General features: G+C 40.3%; 1 protein-coding gene and 1 pseudogene across 3 annotated transcripts in view; one reads left to right on the forward strand and one right to left on the reverse strand.

The window, feature by feature from the left end:
- LOC102977564 (cytidine monophosphate-N-acetylneuraminic acid hydroxylase) overlaps positions 1-23062 on the forward strand; it is a 295804-nt gene that overhangs the window by 149861 nt on the left and 122881 nt on the right. For all 3 annotated transcript variants that reach the window (XM_028479285.2, XM_028479288.2, XM_055080222.1), the window contains exon 3: positions 5766-5827. The gene's annotated coding sequence lies outside the window, so the exon portion shown is untranslated. The remainder of the gene's footprint in view (positions 1-5765; positions 5828-23062) is intronic.
- Positions 1643-3060, reverse strand: LOC102977281 (tubulin alpha-1C chain-like; annotated as a pseudogene).

Here is a 23062-nt window from a genome sequence, read left to right on the forward strand (position 1 = left end):
TGACGGATATGTTATAACATCCCTTAGTAGCTAATTCAGTGATTGACAACTGACATATATACCTGAGGGGGGAATCTTAATTACACATATTAGTTTAATTAAAAAAACCTGATAATAAATTAATTAAAACTAGGGAATGGAAGACAAAGTGGTATATGGCATAGAAGCTTTAATTCTATTACCATAATCCTTGACTGGTGAGAGAGAGAGAGAGAGAGAGAGAGTGTGTGTGTGTGTGTGTGTGTGTGTGTGTGTGTGTGTGTGGCAATACTGTCCAGCAGAATTTTCTGTAATAATGGAAATGCTCTGTATCTGCACTCTTTAAGGAAGTAGTCTCATGTGACAACTGAACATTTGAAGGGTGGCTGGTACAACTGGGGAGCTGAATTTTTAATTTTATTAAAGTTCCATTAATTTACATTTAAATTTAAATAGCCACATGTGGCTATGGCTACCATATTGGTCAGCATGGGGCTATAGAACAGGTGTGAAAATGTTGTCATTCAGTTCTTCTGGCAGTTCCTCTGATTCATTTTCTTGAACATATTCCAAGATGGAACTTTTTTACCCGAAATTCTGAGAACAAATAGGGTTGCGGTGAAACGCTAGTGTAGTCATGCGAATGAAAGCCGAATAAGGACAAACCTTTCCAAAAAAGGGTCATATATCTACAAGGGAGGAAAATCTGGTCCAACAAACCAGGTAAATTGTACATTGGGAAGCCCTGCTGTGTTTCATTGCTAATGCTCATCTAGCGAACGGATTGATTTTCCTGTTAGGATGTAATGCAAACACAATCTGAATGGTTTTTGACACGGAAGACAACCACAGCTAATAAAAAGAACACCATTTGTATTTCAGTGATCCTGATGGGTTATGATAAATGGCTGCATAACACATTCCAAGTAGAATTTGTATAGCACAGTGCTTCCCGTTGTTCTTTCTTGTCAAGGAGCTATTTTACCTTCTATTAAATTATACAAATATAATTTCATTTTTTTTTTTTTTTTTTTTTTTTTCTCCGGACGCGCAGGCTCAGCGGCCACGGCTCACGGGCCCAGCCGCTCCGCGGCACGTGGGATCCTCCCGGACCGGGGCACGAACCCGCGTCCCCTGCATCGGCAGGCGGACTCTCAACCACTGTGCCACCAGGGAAGCCCTATAATTTCATTTTTATAACATTATTCCTCCTATCTCTGAATACTTGCATCTTCTCTCTCACAATATCACCTTCTCTCTTTGTATTGCAATTTGGCTCCCATACCTGCTCTGTTCCTTTCATTCTCAGAATATTCTTGAGAAGAATATTCTCAAGAATATTCTTTTTTTTTTAATATCACTTTTATTGACAAGATAGGGCCACAATGGACAGCTCCACAGAACACAAATAAGACAGTCCCAAGACAAGAGGGCAAAACTGCAGCAGAGAGGTTAATATTCTTTTTTGCGGTACGCGGGCCTCTCACTGCTGTGGCCTCTCTCGTTGCGGAGCACAGGCTCCGGACGCGCCAGCCCAGCGGCCATGGCTCACGGGCCCAGCCGCTCCGCGGCATGTGGGATCCTCCCGGATCGGGGCACGAACCCGCGTCCCCCTTATCGGCAGGCGGACTCTCAACCACTGCGCCACCAGGGAAGCCCTAGGTTAATATTCTTCACCCTCATCTTCTCCCTCAGCGCTATCGGCTCTAACCTCCTCATAATCCTTCTCAAGGGCAGCCATGTCCTCACGGGCCTCAGAAAACTCTCCTTCCTCCATGCCCTCACCCACGTACCAGTGAACAAAGACATGCTTGGCATACATCAGGTCAAACTTATGGTCCAGGCGAGCCCAGGCCTGAGCGATGGCTGTGGTGTTGCTCAGCATTCACACGGCTCGCTGTACTTTGGCCAGGTCTCCACCAGGTAACACAGTGGGAGGCTATTAATTATGCCAACTTTGAAGCCCGTGGGGCACCAGTCCAAAAACTGGATGGTACGCTTGGTCTTGATGGTGGCAATGGCAGCATTGACGTCTTTGGGAACCACATCGCCACGGTACAGTAGGCAGCGAGCCATGTATTTACCATGGCGAGGGCTGCGTTTCACCATCTGGGTGGCTGGCTCAAAGCCAGCATTGGTGATCTCTGCTGCAGTAAGCTGTTCATGGTAGGCTTTCGCAGCAGAGATGACGGGGGCATACGTGGCCAGAAGGAAGTGGATGCGGGAATAGGGCACCAGGTTGGTCTGGAATTCTGTCAGATCAACATTCAGGGCTCCATCAAACCTCAGGGAAGCAGTGATGGAGGACACAATCTGGCTCGAGGCAGTTAAGATTAGTGTATGTTGGGCTCTCAATATCGAGGTTTCTACGACATGTCATAGGTGGCCTCGTTGTCTACCATGAAGGCGCAATCAGAGTGCTCCAGGGTGGTGTGGATGGCGAGGATGGAATTGTAGGGCTCAACTACAGCTGTGGAAACCTGGGGGGCTGGGTAAATGGAGAACTCCAGCTTAGACTTCTTGCCATAATCGACAGAGAGATGTTCCATCAGCAGGGAGGTGAGTTCCCCCACCAAAGCTGTGGAAAACCAAGAAGCCCTGAAGACCTGTGCATTGGTCAGCCAGTTTCCGATTTCGGTCCAAGACGAGGTCAGCGATCTCCTTGCCAATGTTATAGTGACCTAGGACGTAGTTATTGGCAGCGTCTTCCTTGCCTGTGATGAGCTGCTCACGGTGGAAAAGCTGGCAGTAGGTGCCAGTGCGAACTTCATCAATGACCGTGGGTTCCAGGTCTACAAACACTGCCCTGGACACATGCTTGCCAGCACCTGTCTCACTGAAGAAGTTGTTGAAGGTGTCATCTCCTCCCCCAGTAGTCTTGTCAGTTGGCATCTGGCCATCGTGTTCCAGGCAGTAGGGCTCCCAGCAGGCATTGCCGATCTGGACACCAGCCTGGCCAACGTGGATGGAGATGCACTCATGCATGACTGAGACTTGTAGGGTTCTGCGGGGCTGGAGGAGGCGAGGGGACGGCCACGAAACTCTCCAACTGACAGACTACCAAGGAGTCCAGGGGAGAAGTAGTCTCAAGAATATTCTTGATCTCCTTCTCTAACGCTTACTGGGTTCCACAATCTTTTCCTTTCTTTTTTAAATTTAATTGATTAATTAATTTATCTTGGTTTCATTGGGTCTTCGTTGCTGTGCATGGGCTTCTCATTGCGGTGGTTTCTCTTGTTGCGGAGCACGGGCTCCAGGCGCACGGGCTTCAGTAGTTGTGGCACGTGGGCTCAGTAGTTGTGGCTCGTGGGCTCTAGAGCGCAGGCTCAGTAGTTGTGGCACACAGGCTTAGTTGCTCTGTGGCATGTGGGATCCTCCTGGACCAGGGATCGAACCCATGCCGCCTGCATTGGCAGGCTGATTCTTAACCACTGCACCACAGGGAAGTCCCTTCTTTTCCTTTTTTACACCATCCACTTTATGATTCAACCGTAGTCAAATTCAATATAACAGATTCCCCACCCCCCACCTAATGGAGCAACATAAGAATCCTTCTGGGTGCTGGTTGAACTGCAGCCCCTCTGGTGCCAATGCTAACATTTAAGCTACAAAGAGGAAGAGCAGCCCATGGCAAAGGCCAGAGGAAAGGTCAGAAAGTGATGGAAGATACAAAGAAAGTTATCAGTGGTGCCTCCTGGGGAAGAGACGTCCTGTCAGTTAAGGACTAAGAATGTTACCCATCTACAACCTTGGTGAGAACCGTCTCCAGATGGCACTGGGGTGAGAAGTTAATGGAAGATGTTGAAGCTGCCATCACAAATGTAGACCATGCTTCCAAGAAGGTTGGATAAGGAGAGAAGTAGAAAGGGAAAAGGAGCTACAAAGGGCTCAGGGAGAAGAGGCTTTTGTTTAGAATGGGAGAAACGTGAACAAGTAAACATCAGCTGGAACCTCCCTGACTCTGAGAGATTTAGGCAAACCTGGTCCAAAGCCACGGTCAAGGGCTTCCTGCCCTGATTTCAGTGACCTGAGATCTTGCTCCCTCAGGCTTCTGTCCACTTGCACACCTATACCTGTGGTCTCAGGTCCATCTCATGTCACCTCAGTGGAAATCTTAGCCCTTTCCCCAGTTTCTAAAGAGATACATATATTCATGTTAATAGTAATCTATATAATCAAAAATGTCATAAGTTAAAAAACTTAAAGGAAGTCTGCAGGTGCTCCCAGAGAGGGATTGCACTGCAAACCACGTTGCCTTCTGCCATCCAGATGGCTCCTCCTCCACCCTCCCCAACTCTCTCCTTTTTCTTTAGAGCAAGGAACTACTTTCCTTGTCTAAAGCAGAGAGGTGCTCCCACAGTCAGGCCCCTGTAAGGTCTCAGTTTCAACCTCTATGGGTTTATCCATGGATTCTTCTAACAAATCCTCATCAGGAACTTTGACGCCATTTGCTAACAGAATTCAACTTTTCTCTATCCTGTTATGTTAGTGATCTGGGGATTAAGGGTTTATAGAGATACAGAGATTGATTCATGGAGCAAAGTGCTGGGAGACACTTGGAGGTGATGGGAGGGTGGCTCTTTTATTTCTTATCATTGGTGGGGCTGGAGGTGAGAATGAAGATGAGCCTGTATGGGTAGCAGGATATTTATGAGGGGCGGATGGGAAAGTGAGGACTTGAAGGTTTGTGAACTCAACATTCTCTTTAGAGCGAGATCATCTGCTAGGAGAGAGAGAGAGCTGAAGAAGGTTTGGGATAGTAGCCCAAGAGAGGGAGAGGGAGAGAGAGAGAGAGAGAGAGAGAGAGAGAGAGAGAGATTCTTAAACAGGGAAAGGGATTGACAAGCTGAATTGAGACTCCTTATGAGGTTAAGAATCATACATCTAATTCCCGTGGTTGTACTTTTCTCCAGCAGTGCTGTCACTAAGTTCTGGAAACAGCAGGGGGAGCGCAGGATTGATCCAAGGCTGAGGGCTTATAGAGCAGGACAGCCTGGGGACTGGCTGATGAGAGCTCAGTTCTAGGGTTTTATTTTGAAGTCCTGGCAAACAAGGGAAGAGCCAGTGCAGGAGCCTCCCCAGCAGTAGAGAGTCACCCCTGGTGGACTTTCAGCTCACTTTGGACCATACCTTGGTAATAATAAAGCGGGAAGGAAGGATGCTTTTGTACCAGTTTTATTTAAGCACCTTTGGCAATTTTTTCAAATTTGTGATGATGACACCTGCATTTTCTTCTGACTCCTCCTATGGTTCCTTTCACCTGCTTTGGTCAAAAATGATTGATCTTATGACTTTATGTTATTTCCTTAAATGTTATTTATCCCTCACTCTCTGGTTTCCTGGGCTTTTTTTCCTAACCCCCACTATAATACTGACACCCAGTGGCCTGTTAGTACAGAGCTGCAGACATGCTGGGTTTTCTTCAGCACAGCCTTAGGAGAAGATATTAAGAAAGCATATGCTTCCTTGGGGAAGAAAGTAAAAGAAGAGCTTCTTGTTCCTTAAGCAGTCAGACGAAAAATACATCTTCTTAGGAACTCAGAGGACCCTGAGAATAAGAAAAGCTTTGACCTCAGAACTAGACATGCTTCTTTAAGAGATAAGTGAATTTAGCCAGAAACTATACTAAACTGGGAATGAAAGGAGATCAGGATTTTGAAGAAAAAGAAGAAGAAAGAAAGAAAAAGGCCTCTCAAATTAGAGAGAGCTAGGCAAAAGAGATTCTGAATGTAAAGCCATTTGGGGAGGATGTGCGCTCTTGGATAAATCTTTTTTTTTCTTTTCAGCAAGCACGTATTAAGGACCTACTGTAACTGGCTTATTGAGCAGTCTTGGTTCCATGGGACACGTAAGTGTGAAGAAATTTTATTTTTTCCTGTCATTGTTTTCAATCTGGCAAATATCTCTTTCTTGACCTTTAATGAAATCTTGGGCAGATTTAGTAACATTTGGTCACTGAAAGTCCATTTGTTTAAAACTCCGATAGTATCCAATTTAAATCTCAGATATTACCATAACCCTACTCCCACTCCAGGTACTAGGTCACAAAGAAAATCTTAACTTAAAGAAGTCATAATTTTTTAAATTTAGGTATAACTGACATATAACATTGTATTAGTTTTAGGTGTACAACAAAATAAGTTGATATATGTATATATTGTGAATGAATATCACAAGTTTAGTTAATATCCATTATTACACATAGTTACACATTTTTTTTCTTGTGATGAGAATTTTTTTTTTTTTTTGGCCACATGGCATGAGGGATCTTAGTTCCTCGACCAAGGATCAAACCCACGCCCCCTGCTCTAGAAACGCAGCGTCTTAACCACTGGACCACCAGAGAATTCCCAATGAGAACTTTTAAGATTTACTCTCTTAATGACTTTCAAATACATGATAGTTACTATACTGGACACTACATCCCCAGAACTTATAATCTTATAACCAAGAAGTCATAATTTTGAGAATCTAAGTTATAGAAAACATATTATCTGGTCATATTGAAATAATTACACCAGAAATAAGCAATAAAAAGACTTGATAGAATCTAAATATTTGGAAACTTAAAACGGAATTCTCAAATACGCATGAGTTAAACAGGAACTGTAGCAGAAATGACAAAATATTTGTACCGAAGGACCGGGAAGGTACTACAGATCTGAACCTGTGAGATTAAGTTAAAGGAAAATTTATAACCTTATATGCATTATTTAAAGACAACAAGATCTAGAAATAAATAAATTAAGCTTTTTACTCATGACGCTATTGAAAGAGTGATAGGGCAAACTTAAAGAAAGTAGAAGCAAAGAAGTAGTAAAGATGGCAGAAGATAAAGAATTAGAAAACAAAACAACAAAGAGAATCAAAAATCTAAAAATTTCTTTGTAAACAGAAAATCATAATACAAATCATCTTCTAATGAGATGAATAAAAGAAGGCATAAATAAACAGTATTAGGAATGAGAAACAGATATGACTACAGATACAGAAGAGATTTTTAAAAACATGAGACAACTATAAATAATTTTGCCAATAAATTTGAAAATGTGAACAAGATTCAGTGTCTTCTAGAAAATGTAAATGATCAAAAGCTAATTCAAGAAGAATTAGGAGACCTAAAAATAACTATAGTTGATATTTAGAACTTCCTTCTTTTGAAAACTGCTGCATGTTTTCTGTTACCTTCAGTCATGATCTCAGCTGGCCAAGATCCTTTACCTGCTGGTCTGACCCAAACCCTCATTTCTGAAGGGTTAAATCTTCAGCAGTCTTGCCTTTTCTTGTTTGATGTAGTTTTTCATTAACTTTTCCCTCCTGATTGCAATTTAATAAGGGTTGCATTTAACAACAGATTTTTTACATATTGCAAACATTTTAAAGTACAGTCAAGCATCCTTCAATTATCGATCATTATGGGGATTTTAGTAAAGGTAAAAATTCTTCTGAAAACACTTGTAAAATGTGCTACCATCTTAATATTTGTGTAAATATTAAGAAATACTTAGGAAAGATTTTCTTTTCAAAAGGTTTTCACTATAAGGCACATAATATTAGACTCTAGAAGCCATTAGATTATTTAATATTTCCCTTTTAATCATTATTTGCCTTTTACCTTGTATTACCTGAATGAAGCAGGTGAGTAGTGTAGTTATAACAGAATTGATCAAAACTACTGGATTTAATAAATAACATATTTGTATGCAGAAAAGGTATTATTAACTTCATTTAATGAGAAAAATGGCATATTATATGTAAACTATGGATCCTATACTCTTAGAGGCAAAAAAAATTGTGAGGCACTTAGATTAACAGTGAAGGAAAAAGTATTGAGTTTTTTTTTTAACATCTTTATTGGAGTATAATTGCTTTACAATGTTGTGTTAGTTTCTGCTGTATAACAAAGTGAATCAGCTATATGTATACATATATCCCCATATCCCCTCCCTCTTGCATCTCTTTTTTTTTTTTTAGAGTCCATATATATGTGTTAGCATATGGTATTTGTCCAGTGGTAAACATTAAAAGTAACTTCTATTTTGTTTTTGAATGCTCTGTTCCTTCTTCATTTGGGAGTGGTCTTGAGTTGCACTGCTGTAATCTAGCTTGTCATTTAAAAAAACCAGAGTCTGTTATACCAAACCCAGGCCCCTTGCCTTTCTTTGGTAAGAAGCCCCTCTCTTTAGTCCTTCTTTTTTTAGAAAAATTTATTTATTTAATTTAATTTATTTTTGGCTACATTGGGTCTTTGTTGCTGCATGTGGACTTTCTCTAGTTGCGGCGAGCGGGAGCTACTCTTCGTTGCGGTGCACAGGCTTCTCATTGCGGTGGCTTCTCCTTGTTGTGGAGCACAGGCTCTAGGTGTGTGGGCTTCAGTAGTTGCGGCACGTGTGCTCAGTAGTTGTGGCTCACGGGCTCTAGAGCACAGGCTCAGTAGTTGTGGCACACAGGCTTAGTTGTTCCGCGGCATGTGGGATCTTCCCGGACCAGGCCTCGAACCCATGTCCCCTGCATTGGCAGGCGGATTCTTAACCAGTGCGCCACCAGGAAAGCCCTCTCTTCAGGCTTAATCATCTGAATAGGATTCTTGGCCCAAGAAAGCATCTCAGCAGCCTGATCTTCCCCTGCACAATTCTGCTTTGATATTTTCTAGAACATTTGTTCCTATGACATCTCAGACAGTGGGTGTAAAATCTAGCTTGTGTTTAGTTCCAAAGATGAATTTTTTTGTTCACATTTCAAGTATGAAATGGAGGTTGAAGTAATGGCTGGAGCAGCTACTGCCTAAAAGCAATGGAGGTGGGAAGTAAAGATCCATCTTTCCCTTTCTCGTTCTGTCCATGAAGATTCTTAACCTTGGTTGGAAACTCATTGCCAGAAATCTGGATGAACTATCCAGCAGACTCCTTAACTGGCAGATGTCACATAATTCTACAAAAGAAGAGCTTCTGGGGGAAGCTGGTGTGGGTTATAACTGACGGCTGGCAGTGGGAGGCCACGGGCTCCATCAGGTCTTTTGGGAGACGGCACACTTGGAGAGTTTAAATGCCCAGTGTGGGTGATACTCAAGTGTGGTTAAGTTCACACGCTCTCTGATGTATAACACCGGAAGTGGAAACCCTAGGCAACCTTCAATAGTAGGAGAGGCAGAAAAGACCATCGCGTCTATAGTGACAACCAATACAAACCCATTCAGAGCCTGAAATAGGACTTTTCTTACCCCTTTCAGGCCTTCTCTGAGTTTTGCTCTGTGCCTATTCTGCTCTCCATTTCTGTTAGCGGAGGGAGATTTTAGTGCAACAGCCAAAAAACTCTTTTGTCAGGTATCTGATACTGAGCCTATACACTGCAAGTTTGTCCGGCTTTGTTAATAAGCGCTTGTAGGAAAACTGGCAGGCTATTCAAACCGGTGAGCTCTGTAATAGGTGAGTCTCTGGCGCTTAGAAAAGTTCGAGTTGAATCCTTCCGCTGGGTTTGGTTTGAGGTTTTCGGCGTGGATCTGCGCCTGGTGGCAGGAAGCGCGGAGGCTAGGGTTGCCCCAGAGCCATGCCGCTTTCTTTCTGTTCTCCCAGGGCAGTAACGTAAAAAACACCTTTGAAAACAGAGAACATTATTATCATCTCAAATAGTTCCTTCATGCCCCTTCTCAGTCAGTTACCTCCCAGAGGTAACAGTGTTCTGATTTTTTATTCACCAGAGATGAGTTATGCCTGTTTTAGAAATTTACATAAATGGAATCATACAATATGTACATTTTTGTGGAAAATTTCTTTCCCTCAGTGAGTGAACTTTTGGGATTCATCCGCGTTGTTACATGCATCAGCAGTTCATTCCTTTTTATTGCCGAGTAGTATTCTATTGTATGAATGTAGACTCTCTAGTCTCTCATTGATGGTTACCTGAGCTATTTCCTGTTTGAGGCTATTATGAATAAAGAGGCTATGAACATTTTTGTATGTTCTTTTTTTGTGGACACGTGCTTTCATTTCTCTTGCATAAATACTTAGGAGTAGAATTGCTGGGTTATGGCGTCAGCATATGTTTAGTTTTATAAGAAACTGCCAGACCTTTTAGAAAGTGGCAATGCATTTTACACTCCCACCAGTAACGTCTGAGAATTGCAGGTGCCCTGTATCTTTGCCAGTATTTGGTGTTATAGTGTCTAATTTTAACCTTTCTGATGGGGTATGTAGTGGTAATCTCATTGTGATTTTAATTTGTGTTTCTCTGAGACTCTGATCATTAATTCCTGATGGTTAACGATGTTAAACACCTTTCTCATATGTTTGTCATTCATAAATCTTCCTTTGTAAAACATATGTTAAAATATTTTGCCCACTATTTGATTGGATTTTTTGACCTTTCTTAAACTGAGTCGTAGGAATTTGTTACCTATTCTAATTATCAGTCTTATGTCAAATATTCGTTTTGAGAATAACTTCTCCTGGTCTATGGTTTATCTGTTAAATTTTAATAGTGTCTTTTGACGAACAGAGTTTTAATTTTGATGAAGTCTAATTTATCACGTCCTTTTATTTTCTTTTTTTAAAAAATATTTATTTATTTATTTGTTTTTATTTGGTTGCACCAGGTCTTAGTTGCAGCAGGCAGCCTCCTTAGCTGCAGCACGCATGTGGGATCTAGTTCCCTGACCAGAGATTGAACCTGGGCCCCCTGCATTGGGAATGCAGAGTCTTAACCACTGCACCACCAGAGAAGTCCCTCAGTTTCTTTTCTTTATAGTTATGGCTTTCCTTGACATTTTCAAGAAACCTTTGCCTCCTCCTAAGCCACAAGTATAATGTTCTGTTTTATTTCAGAAGCTTTATAGTTCTACCCTTTATGTTTAGTTCTATGGCCTATTTCACACTGACTTTTGTGCAGGTGTGAGGTAAAGGTCAAGGTTTCATTTTTTTCCCCATGTGGATATTCAGTTGTTTCAGCAGCACTTGTTGGAAAGACTTTTCCCATTGGACTGCTTGGGAACTGTTGTTGTTGAAAATTAGTTTACCATATAAGCATGGATCGACTTCTCAGCTCGATTCTGTTTATTTACTTGTGTATTTTTATGCTGCTACCACATTGTTTTGATTACCATACTTTATAGTAAATTATGGAGATGGGTAGTATCAGCCTGTACTCCAACTTTGTTGTTTCTTTTTCAAGAATTATCTGGCTATTTTATTATCCTTTTCATTTACATGTAAATTTTAGAATCTGTTTCTCAATCTCTATTAAAGAGCCTGGCAGGATTATGATCGAGATTGCACTGAATCCCAATTTAGAGAGAAGTGGCATCTTAACAATATTGTATCTTCCTGTATATTAACAGGTATATTTCCCCATTTATTTAGGTCTTCTTTAATTTCTCTCAGCAATATTTTGGAGATTTTCAGTGTAGAGGTCTTGCATATCTTTTGTGAAATTTATTCCTAAACATTTTTCCAAAAATAAATTTATTTTATTTATTTTATTTTTGGCTGCATTGGGTCTTTGTTGTTGTGTGCAGGCTTTCTCTAGTTGCGGTGATCGGGGGCTACTCTTCGTTGCAGTGCGCAGGCTCCTCATTGCGGTGGCTTCTCTTGTGGAGCACGGGCTCTAGGAACGCGGGCTTCAGTAGTTGTGGCTCACGGGCTCTAGGGCACAGGCTCAGTAGTTGTGGCGCCTGGGCTCAGTTGCTCCGCGGCATGAGGGATCTTCCTTGACTGGGGTTCGAACCCATGTCCCCTGCGTTGACAGGCAGATTCTTAACCACTGCACCACCAGGGAAGCCCAGCATTTCATTTTTTTTGCTGCTATTGAAATGGAATTTAAAAAATTTATTTCAAATTATTTGCTACTTTTAAAATGTTCCTTTTTACATGTTGACCTTGTATCTTACAATTTTGCTAAATTCATTTATTCTAGAAGTTGTTTTGCAGATTACTTACGATTTTCTATATTGATGACCATATCATCTGCAAATAGAAACAGTTTTATCTGTTCTTTCCCAATCTTCATGATTTTATTTTTCTTACTTTATTGAGCTAATGTCTCCAATACAATGTTGGTTAGATGTGTTCAGAGTGGACAATCTTGCCTTGTTTGTTATCTAATGGGGAAAACATTTAATATTTCACCACTAAGCATGATGTTAACTGTAGGTATTTTGCAGATGCCCTTTATCAGATTGAGGAAGGTCCTCAGTAATCCTAATTTGCTGAGATTTCACCATAAATAATGTTAAATTTCGTCAAATGTTTTTTCTGCACCTGTTAATATGATCATATGATTTTTCTCCTTTATTCCATTAATACAGTTAATTACATTGTTTGATTTTCAAATTTTAAACTAACCTCATATTCCTAGGTTAAATTCCAGTTGGTTATGATGTATTATCTTTCTTTTATATACTGCTGGATTTGACTTGTTAATATCTAAGAATTTTTTTCATTCATTTTCTAAAAACTTGATATTAAAACCCAAAGCAGTGTATGCTTATTGGGGAAAAAAAGGACCCTCAACGAATATAAAAACATGTGAAGTAAAAAATGAAAGAGCTTCTCCCCTCCCACCCACTGTCTTGCAAGAGGCAATCATAATTAACAATTTGGTGTGTATCCTTTCCCACTTTTTTCTGTGCATGTACAAATATATTACATACAGTGTAAATTCTGCTTTTTCACTTAACACTTCCTCATAACATTAACTGTTCTCTTAAAACATGGTTGTTTTGTTATTTAAATGGTAGTATTACATAGCATTGACTGTAATTTATTTATCTATTGATATTTTCCTATTCTTGGACGTATAGGTTGCCTATCTTACTTTATAATGGAATGAAACAAAATGGTATTGACGTTCGTTCCGGTTTTTCTGTAAGATGTTATGGAAAATCCCAAACAAACTTTATGGCCAGCACAATAATAATGATGTATGATAGGACTGTAATAGAGATGTATACCAGCTGCTGAAAAAACTTCCCAGGTAAGATGGCTGGGCTTGACCTGAGTTCTAACGGTTGAGTGAGTGCTGAGTTTCTTCATTAAGAATGGAGGGGATGGGAATTTCCTGGTGGTCTAGTGGTTAGGACTCTGTGCTTTCACTGCTGTAACCCGGGTTCAATCCCCGGTCGGGGAATTAAGAGAAAGGGAGGGAGGGAGGAAGATAAGGAAATAAAGAAGAAAGAAAGGGGGAAAGGAGGGGAGAAGGAAGGAAGAAAGAGGAAAAGAAAGAAGGAAAACAACATCAGTGTCAAGCCCAGGAGTTGGCTGACATAGACTATATCCATTTTTCCATCCCAGTGGTAAAACACTTAGAAAAAATAATCTCTTCCCAATATAGTTCATTCTTTTCTTGCAAAACTTTTCTCATTATTTGACTTTTATTATTTTTAGCTGATGAAAAGCCAGCAACTCACTGAAAACTTTCCCATGAGGTAATGGGAGGAACCACTGAACCACATTCCAAATTTCTTATTGTAAGTTGATTACATGTAAAAGTTATTTTCCTCCTCTGCTTTCCCTGTGGATAATGAAAAACATCTACAGATGTTTGTTTTGTAATGGCTCCAACTCCACTTGTAGATTCTATCATGGTTTGTCTTCTAAACTCTCACTAAACACAGGGGATTTTGGGCAGGGAATTTTTGCTTCATTTGGCCTCTTCTTTTGAGTGGCCTACAACAGACTCTTTCCACTCAAGTCTGGCTTTGAAAAGTTTACCTAAATTCTCCTTCTTTAGCATGCCACTGTCTTCCTACTGAATGGTATTTAAAAGACTTTGAAGATCTTTATTATTTATTTCCTGCTAGTCTTCTAGTATTACTGGTGTGAACAACAGGAAATTTACTCCTGGATTATTCTAATTATTGTAGTGCCCCTTGAATTTTTTCAGGTGAAACCATTCCTTGTATTAGTTCCCTATATCAAGGTGTGTTTCTTTTCTGTGCATTATTTTTCACATTTGAAAAATGGATATAAACTTGCCATGCTTCTTCCCAAGGGAAGAATTGATAATCAAATGAAATAATACAGGTAAAAATAATTTAAATGTTCAAAGGTGGTAGAGGTCCTATATCAGTAAGTGCTCATTATCAATAGAGCTACCATTAAGCTGAGTTCCTGATGCAACCCAGGCCAGGTGCCAAGTGCTTTATTGACCTTATCTCATTTTCATTCTCACAACTCCCTTATTCACATTTTACACATGAGGAGGTTAAGTAATTCAGCTAATGGAACACAGGGGCAGAATTCAGATCTGTCTTAACCTATTGTCGTGCTCTTAGACGTCGTACTGCATACATCTCAATACTATTTATTGAACGTGCAGTATCCAGTGCAATGATGTCACTTTGATGGTCTCCAAATAACAGAAGGTCTATGATGGCTTAGGTGGTCCCCCCCGCCCACTGTTAGTTTAGTCAGAGCTAGAAATAATAATTTAAAAAATAACTTGTTTGTGTAGTAACCCTTACTGTATAGACATTTCTACCACTTCGTTTAATCCTATCAACACTGCATTAACCACAGCAGATATTAACCTCACTTTATTCAGAGAGGCTGGTAGTCCAAGATCTCACAATGCCAGATCCTTTCTTAAGTGGGTTTTGTGTCTGTTAGTATCCAGTTGATCAGCAGTCAGATGCACTTCTTACATGTATAACTATCTCTCAGATCAGAATTCTTCAAGTGGGCCTTTGTTTATTGATCATGGTAAGTCTCCCACACTCAGGGTTTTCATCCATGGGGGCTGTGGTTGCTGTAACAAATTACCACAAATCTAGTGGCTTAAAACAATACAAATTTACTATCTTACAGTTTTGTAGGTTAGAAGTCCAACATGGGGCTCCCTGGAATAAAATCCAGGTGTTAGCAAGGCTGTGTTCCTTTCTTGAGGCTCCAGAGGAGACTCTGTTTCCTTGCTTTTTCTAGCTTCTGAGGCTGCCCACATTCCTTGGCTCACGGCCCCTTCCTCTTTCCTCAAAGCCAGCCACAGCTGATCAAGTTCACCTCACATCCCATCACTCTGGACTCCCCTTTTTCCTCCCTCTTCCACTTTTATGGACCCTTGTGATTCCACTGGACTCACCTGGACAATCTAGGATAATTGCTCTATCTTAAGGTCAGCTGACCTTAATTTCATCTGCAACTTTAGTTCCCCTTTGCCATAGAACCTAATTTATTCATAGTTCCCAGGGATTAGAACATAGATATCTTTGGGGGCCATTATTCTGGCTACCACAGGGGCTCATTTATGTTTTTTTAAAAAAATATTTCTTTCTTTCTTTGGCTGTGCCAGGTCTTAGTTGCAGCATGCAGAATCTTTGCTGTGGCATGCGAGATCTTTTAGTTGTGGCATGTGGGATCTAGTTCCCTGACCAGGGAGCGAACCCGGGCCCCCTGCGTTGGGAGTGCAGTCTTAGCCACTGGACCACCAGGGAAGTCCCATCATTTATGTTTAAAATGAATGCTCATCTGTGTTTAAGATTGATGAGCGTAGGTGGTTGGTGTGAATTTCCACAGTGGCCTGTAGATCTGTTTCCACCATGGGAAAGGGGAGAGTTGACTCTTGACTTTTAGGTAAGTGGGCTGGGCCTGCTCACACACAAACTGCTCATTAGCGAGAGGCAGGCACCTGAGCTAGCCGCACCCATTGGTGGCCAAAGTAAGGTTGTTTATACTTTGCAGAGGCATTCTAGAATAATTGTGCTTGGCCACACCTGCTGTTCCTTTTTGTTTTCTCTCTGTTGGTTGAAAAAGTCCTGAGATAATTCAGGCTTTCCTCCACTGATGCTGTAGCTCCCCCACTTCCTTTTCAGAGTGACATTTAATGGCTCCCCTTTGTATACATAACACATTCCAACAACGTTTTTCATAATATTCCCCAGCCCTCTTTTCAAACCTCAATAGGTTGTTTCCAGCTTCTATGGGATACCACATATCAAATACCTAGTATGAGGTAGATATGTCAGTCGGAGAATTTAGTTGCAAACATACTTCAGTGTAAGTAGTAAAGAAATTTGTTAAAGTATATGAGAATGTCTAGGAGGTCCAGAGAGTCAGGCGTGAAGGTTAAGGAGCCAGGAACAATGCCCAGACTATAATGCTGAACACTTCAGAGCCTGGACACAGGCCTGGACAGAAGATGCAACTGTTGGGCTTCTGGCCAGTTCTGCCTCTGTAGGCTGAATGCCCCCACACCACCATTGCCAGAAACAATCCTCCTGGCACTTCCTCGTTCATGTCACTCTTCTGAATTGCTGATTTTCCTGGGTACTTCTGATTGACAGAGTCCGGGTCCCATATATATACCCCAGCCACAAAGGAGGTTGGAAAAGTGAGTTTCTGGCTTCTGTATTGGAAAGTCAGGGACTCAAATGGTGGGGAATTACCCAAATAAATGAAGGATGTTAAAAAGTTGCCAGAAAGCTTGACAGATATTTGCTATAGTAGGTAATCAATAACTAGAACCTCTTCTGCCCAGAGAAAATAACAAACTAGAATGGGTACATAAATAGATTAAACAACTGTATCTCCGGCAAAGTTCACTATGAAACTTTATTATGAAAACCTTCAAATATACACTAAGCTTCAACTTTATCAACTCCTGGTTAATCCGGTTTTAGCTGCACTTGTACTTAGTCCCCCATTTTCCCTGATTATTCTGAAGCAAATCCTAAACATCAAATCTTTTCATTCATACATATTTTGGCATGTATCTCTAAGAAATGAGAATTACTTGTGAATTTTTGATTCTGGAGAAGCAGCATAGCACAACCGCTTTTCTGGTTTTGTATGAAAACTCAGATTCTGCTTCAGGATAACAAGTATTTATCCAGTAAACACTGTGTGGAAGATACTGGAATAGGTAGCTCACATTCTTCAGGAGCTTACAACCTATTCATTTACTCCTCTGTTCACCCAGTCAGCAAAAGGTTAATAAATACCAGCTACCTTTCCCACACTTGGCTCAACATAGAGATAAATAAAAATAGTGTCATTGCTTTCAGAGAGCTTCGATGGAGAGCAAAGGTTTGATGTGTGAAATAACAAAGCAGGAAAGAGACTATTAGTCAATAAACAATAAAGAGATGTCATAAGCAATAGGTGATCACAAAATGAATCAAGAAAACAGTAGACAAAAATCCTCTAAATCTTTAGAGAAGATTTTTGATTTGCCAGTTCCCAGTTACTCATAAGTAGAAATTACATACCTATTTAAGGTAGTTGAATATCTTTGATAGTGGATTACTCAATCCAAGCACAGAAATTTGAAACATATTTTAAAAGAGCAGAAGAACATTGCCCAACATATTTGCTAATTTCCTCTTGGGGGAATCCATAAAAGCACATAAAGCCCCCAAATGTATTGTTTATTTTTATGCAAATATTATGTTATACAGAGTTATATCACTCTGTAGGGATATACTTGCAGGTGTGTAACTTCAGTGATCTCCAAACCCAAAGAGGCAAACATCTGACTCATTATGGCTATAAAAAGTTGGTTTGGGTGTGAAGAAGGAAACACAAACCTTCATGTATCTAGGTAAACCATGCATAAATAGTACCAGAAATGAGCTGAGTTTCAAATTTTTTAGTTCAGATTTTGTAAGTGTGGCAGTCACCCAACTCTCATTTTCAGTGGAAATTGAATTGTAAACAAGGAAAGAACTCCATTTTTTAAAAATTGGAGTATAGTTGCTTTACAATGTTGTGTTAGTTTCTGCTGTACAGCAAAGTGAATTAGTTATACATATACATATATCCCCTCTTTTTTTAGATTTCCTTCCCATTTAGGTCACCACAGATCATTGAGTAGAGTTACCTGTGCTATACAGTAGGTTCTCATTAGTTATCTGCTTTATACATAGTAGTCTATATATGTCAATCCCAATCTCCCAATTTGTCCCACCTCCCCGCCTCTTCCCCCTTGGTAACCATAAGTTTAGAACTCCATTTGGACAGGACAAACTGGTCTAGTGCTTTGGACAATCCTCAAATTGCTGAACTCTGAATCTGAACATATGACGTACATCAGACAGCATATCCTAAATTAACACCATCCAGGATATCTTGGATGTGGGTGCCTGGCTGTATAAAGTGTAATATTTCATGTAAAAAATATAGGGCAAAAGTTACCACAAAAGTAAGGTTAGAGTCTCCCTAGTTTGTATGGCAAACTAACCTGGGACGGACAGTACCTTCTGAGTGAGCAGGTACTTGGCTAGGTTGTTTTTCAACCTGCATTCTTTGTACAAGTCACCTGATTTGGAAGTGACCAAGAAGCTCAAAATCAAATTTTTTTAAAGGCCTTCAGCCAGTACATCAAAGACCTTCCTAACTTCTTTACATCGGGCAATTGAATGGGCACTGCTATAGTCATAGGGAAAACTGTTTCTAAACTTTCTTGGAAGATGAAGAAAAATGTGAAAAGTGAAGAAAGGGACAAGAACTGCAGTGTCTTTGCCCACAGAAAGTGGATGTCAAAGGGCTGTCTGGCCTGTGACACTAGGGTTCTGCACTGTATCCTCAGGTCTCTGAAGAGAAAATGCGATTTCCTGAAAAGAGATATTGACTGGCTTCTCCATTTTCACCACAAAAACAGACTGGAAGTTGCTGGTGTAATTTTATTTTTATTGTGTATTTGACTCCTAATTGTTTCATGGCTGTGCAGAAAAGAATTAACATAACAGGCCTGAACAGCATCTTTTGACAAGCCTGCTTACAAGGTTGGCCCTTGGCTAGCAATTGGGAACTTAAATTTGGGGAAGGTTCCCATGGTTAACTGGTAAGAGGGGTTCACTGAGCCCAAACTATTTGTACAAATAGTATGATTTATGCCAAACACCTGATTTTCTTCTGGGAGTCTGAAATTTGGCTATGTGCCAAACTGAGGGTGCCTATGTGATGAGCCTCCAATAAAACCCTGGGAACTTAGTCTCTAATAAGCTCTCTTGGTTGGGAACAGTTTACATTGTCATCACAACTTGCTGCTGGGGGTACTAAGTACATCCCATGGGACTCCCTTGAGAGATGACTCTGAAAGCTTGTGCCCGGTTTCCCCTTTGCCTCATGTGCCTTTTTCCTTTGCTGATTTTGCTTTGCCTTCCTTCACTGTAATAAATCATGGCCATGAGTTCAAATATATGCTGAGTCCTGTGAGTCCTCCTAACGAATCATCAAACCTGGGGGTGATCTTGGAACCTTCCAACACAGTGGCTATTTTAGGTTTATTTAAAAGAAACATGAGAAGATGATGGCCTTGAACTTTGGAGAATTGACATCATGTTTATATTTATTACATTTACTAGGGTAGGATCAGTGTGCCGTAGGGGGTGAGGTTATAGACCTTGGCATGAAAGAGACTGAGATTAGGAGCCTAGCTATGACTTGAGTAAGTAACTTTGCCACTCAAAACTTCAGTATCCTTACATGTAAAATGTAGATCATGATATTTACACCAAAGAATTATTCTGGAGATTAAGTGAGATAATGTGACTAAAACTAAAGTCTGTATTTGGCACAGAATCATGTTCAATACTGTTGCTGTGATTGAAGGAAGACTACTGAGTTGTATCTTCAAAATTCTTCCAACTGAAGAAAACAGTGTATCTATGGTAGAGAAAAATCTAAATTATTCCTGATATTGAAGAAAGATTACAGGAAGAAAGAAATATATTTATATATTATCTTACATATGATATGTACATTTCATGGTATTCATATTTCATACATTATGAATAGAATATATTCATAATACATACCTAAGATATAGACATGATATTTCAACCTGTATTTTTTCTGTATTATAAAGTTAATATATGCTTACTGTCAGAAGCATTTAAATGATACAAAAATGTAAGAAGTAGAAAGTGAAATTCCTCCATAATTTTACATCTTCCCTCCAAGATTTGGTGCTTATTCTTTTAGATTTCTTTATGTGTATATAGAAACACGCAATTTGGAGGCAAAAGTGGATCACATTACTCATATTGTTTCATGTTCATTCACCAATGTATGTTGGCACTTGGCATGTCCATGTCATTCCATGTAGGTCAACCTCATTATTTTAAAATGTGACTCGGTTTCCCATGGTTTGGACATGCCATAGTCTGTTTAGCCAAGCCCCTTTTGATGGACATTTGGGTTAGTTGTAAACTGAAGTTACTATAGATAAGGCTACCATAAATTAACTCTACATTTTAGAGAACAATTGCTGCTCTCTCCACTCCATTAGAAGAAATAATAAAAGCATAAAAAAGAAAAAAAAAAGAAAGGCTTGGCTATTTTCCCTTAACTAAATTGCAAGATAGCCTTTCTTGACCCGGAGATGTGGGCTGAGGGAGGATGAGTCACGTCAACTTGCAGCCAAGGGCAGCTTCAGGGTCAGACAAGCTTTGACTACCAGCCAATCAGAATCTGATTTCTAAAAGAAAATTGAAATGAAAAATCTGTGTTCAAACAAAATTGAGCTTGTAAAATGTTGTGCAGTTATTGATGTCTCCTTAAAAATTTGGCTATAATGTATTGAACAGGTTTGGATCCTGATTTGACCCAGCATATATATGAGACAATTGGGGGAATTTGACTATTGACTGGATACTTGATATTAAGGAATTTTAAATAAATGTGTTAGATTTGGTCATGATGTTACAATTATGTTGATTAGAATCCTTATATTTCAGAGATACATACTGAGATACGAGAAGATAAGATCATGATGTCTGGAGTTAGCTTTAGAATCATCCAGCTGGGGAGGAGAGAATTGCTTATAAATGTGCATGTGTGAGGGCGTGTGGGGTAGAGATGAATTGTCTAAGTTGGATTAAGGGAGTTGATGGTATCATTCTTTCTACTTTTGTATATTGTGAACATTTCTATAAGAAGTTGAAAAAACAACTAGGCCTTGTTGACTGATTATTTCTATGGGGACAGAAGGAAGTTGTGAAAGGACTTGAGGGTGGAAAAATGGCACTCTATCAGAGTTGACTGGTACTAATAATGGAATTTTTTCTCCTGGTCTTAGTCCAGGGGTGGGGAGCTTTTTATTCTTAAGGTCACTGATTCATGGAAGGAAATGAAACCAAACCAGGATGTAAGCTTTCAATTTAAAAGAATTAAAAGAAAATAAACGGAAAGCATTAACTTTAAAAATTCAAGAAAGAAATCACAAAATTTGAATGGCTAAGTAATTGAGGTAATAATAATGAGTGAGAAAGAAACATGCCCCAATTAATATTGCAAATCATGATAAAGTAATGTCAAAACTGATATTAGAGTTTAAAGGAGAGATAAATTAATCCTGATTGGGGGTGGAGGTGTCAGACAGTCAGTGTGGAATAGTGATTTTTTTGGTCAGTAGATCTAGATTCAAATCGCATCTCTGCCAGTTACTAGCTGTGCGATGTTACATTTAACCTCCCTGAGCATCAGTTACAGATATTGGGTTGGCCAAAACGTTCGTTCGGGTTTTTCCATAAGATGTTATGGAATGGTTGGCCAACCCAATAGAATCACCACGCCAAACTTACAGCTTTGCTGTAAAAAATAGAAACATTGACTATGAATGACAGAATTCTTGGCACACTGATTAAAAGCAATAAGTAGTGCGGTTATAATATTAACACTGTTTTCAAAGAAATAATAATGTCAACATTCTGGGGTTAAAAAAAATCATCTTTTTTTTTTTGACTGAGCAGCATTCATTCTCTCTTCCTATCAGGACAGCCAATTTCAGACACTTCCCCCCCTACCATGTGTAGTCTCTTTTTTAAAAAAAAAAAAAATACATATTTATTTATTGGCTGTGTCGGGTCTTAGTTGCGGCGCGCAAGCTCCTCTCTCGTTGTGGCACGCGGGCGTAGTTACCCACGAGGGATCGAACTGATGTCCCCTGCATTGCAAGACCGATTCTTAACCACTGGACCACCAGGGAAGTCCCCCATGTGTAGTCTTGATGGGAGAGTAAATCCAGTAGGCTGCCTCTCACTTCCTCTCATGATGTTGGCAAAACAAGCTCTCTTTTGAGATTCTGACAAATGGTTTATCCCAGACATCCTGGACAAGACCGTTCCTGCCGGGAAACTGATCCATTAGCTCCTTCTTTCTTGCTCCTGGAGCTACCCAGTGTCCTGCCAGCTTCCAAGGTGGGTTCTCTTAGCTTGCTTACTGATTTTCAGAGCTTATCCATTTCCTCATAATAACTCATTTGCTGGAGGTAGGCAGCACTGGGTTTTCCCATTAGTAAGCAAAACTTCTCATTCTTGTATTCCAAATATTGGCCAATTAAGGGTTCTTGGAGAAAGAGGCTGTTGCCTGGAAATAGGAATAGAGAGAGAGTATGGGAAATAGAGCAAAGATGGGGCTTGCAGGAGCAAAATTCAGCAGGAAGTTAGAAGTGGAAGGAGATGGAAACAGAGGAAGAAAGGCCAATTTTTTTACATCCATTCCCTGCCCCAGTAACAGCCATATCCACCTCTCGCCTTAACTAGCTTCCTACCAAGGCCTGTACTTCAGATCCTACCCCTCCCATTCAAAGGCTTCAAACTGTCCAGGGACCATCTGCAACTTCACAGGCACTTCCCACGCACGTGCTTCCCCACCCACCAACCAAAGGCCTCATATCTCTCAACCAATCTGTCATTCCACCCCCCCCCCACCCTGTCCCTGCAGAGCCCTTGGACCTGCCTCACCCATGTTTGTCTGTATTAGACAATTACTTTAGGTTGAAATGCTCAGGTGAGGATGACCTGAAGTAGGCAATTAAGACTTGCATCTTTTCACAGAAGTGCTCCTTTAAAAATAGAGGCTAAGCCTGTAAAGTGGTTGCTTTTTTAAAAACATCTTTATTGGAGTATAATTGCTTTACAATGGTGTGTTAGTTTCTGCTTTATAACAAAGTGAATTAGTTATACATATACATATGTTCCCATATCTCTTCCCTCTTGTGTCTCCCTCCCTCCCACACTCCCTATCCCATCCCTCTAGGTGGTCACAAAGCACCGAGCTGCTCTCCCTGTGCTATGCGGCTGCTTCCCACTAGCTATCTATTTTACATTTGGTAGTGTATATATGTCCATGCCACTCTCTCACTTTGTCACAGC

The sequence above is a fragment of the Physeter macrocephalus genome, chromosome 18 (genome assembly GCF_002837175.3).
Source record: "Physeter macrocephalus isolate SW-GA chromosome 18, ASM283717v5, whole genome shotgun sequence".
NCBI classification, from domain to species: Eukaryota; Metazoa; Chordata; class Mammalia; order Artiodactyla; family Physeteridae; genus Physeter; species Physeter macrocephalus.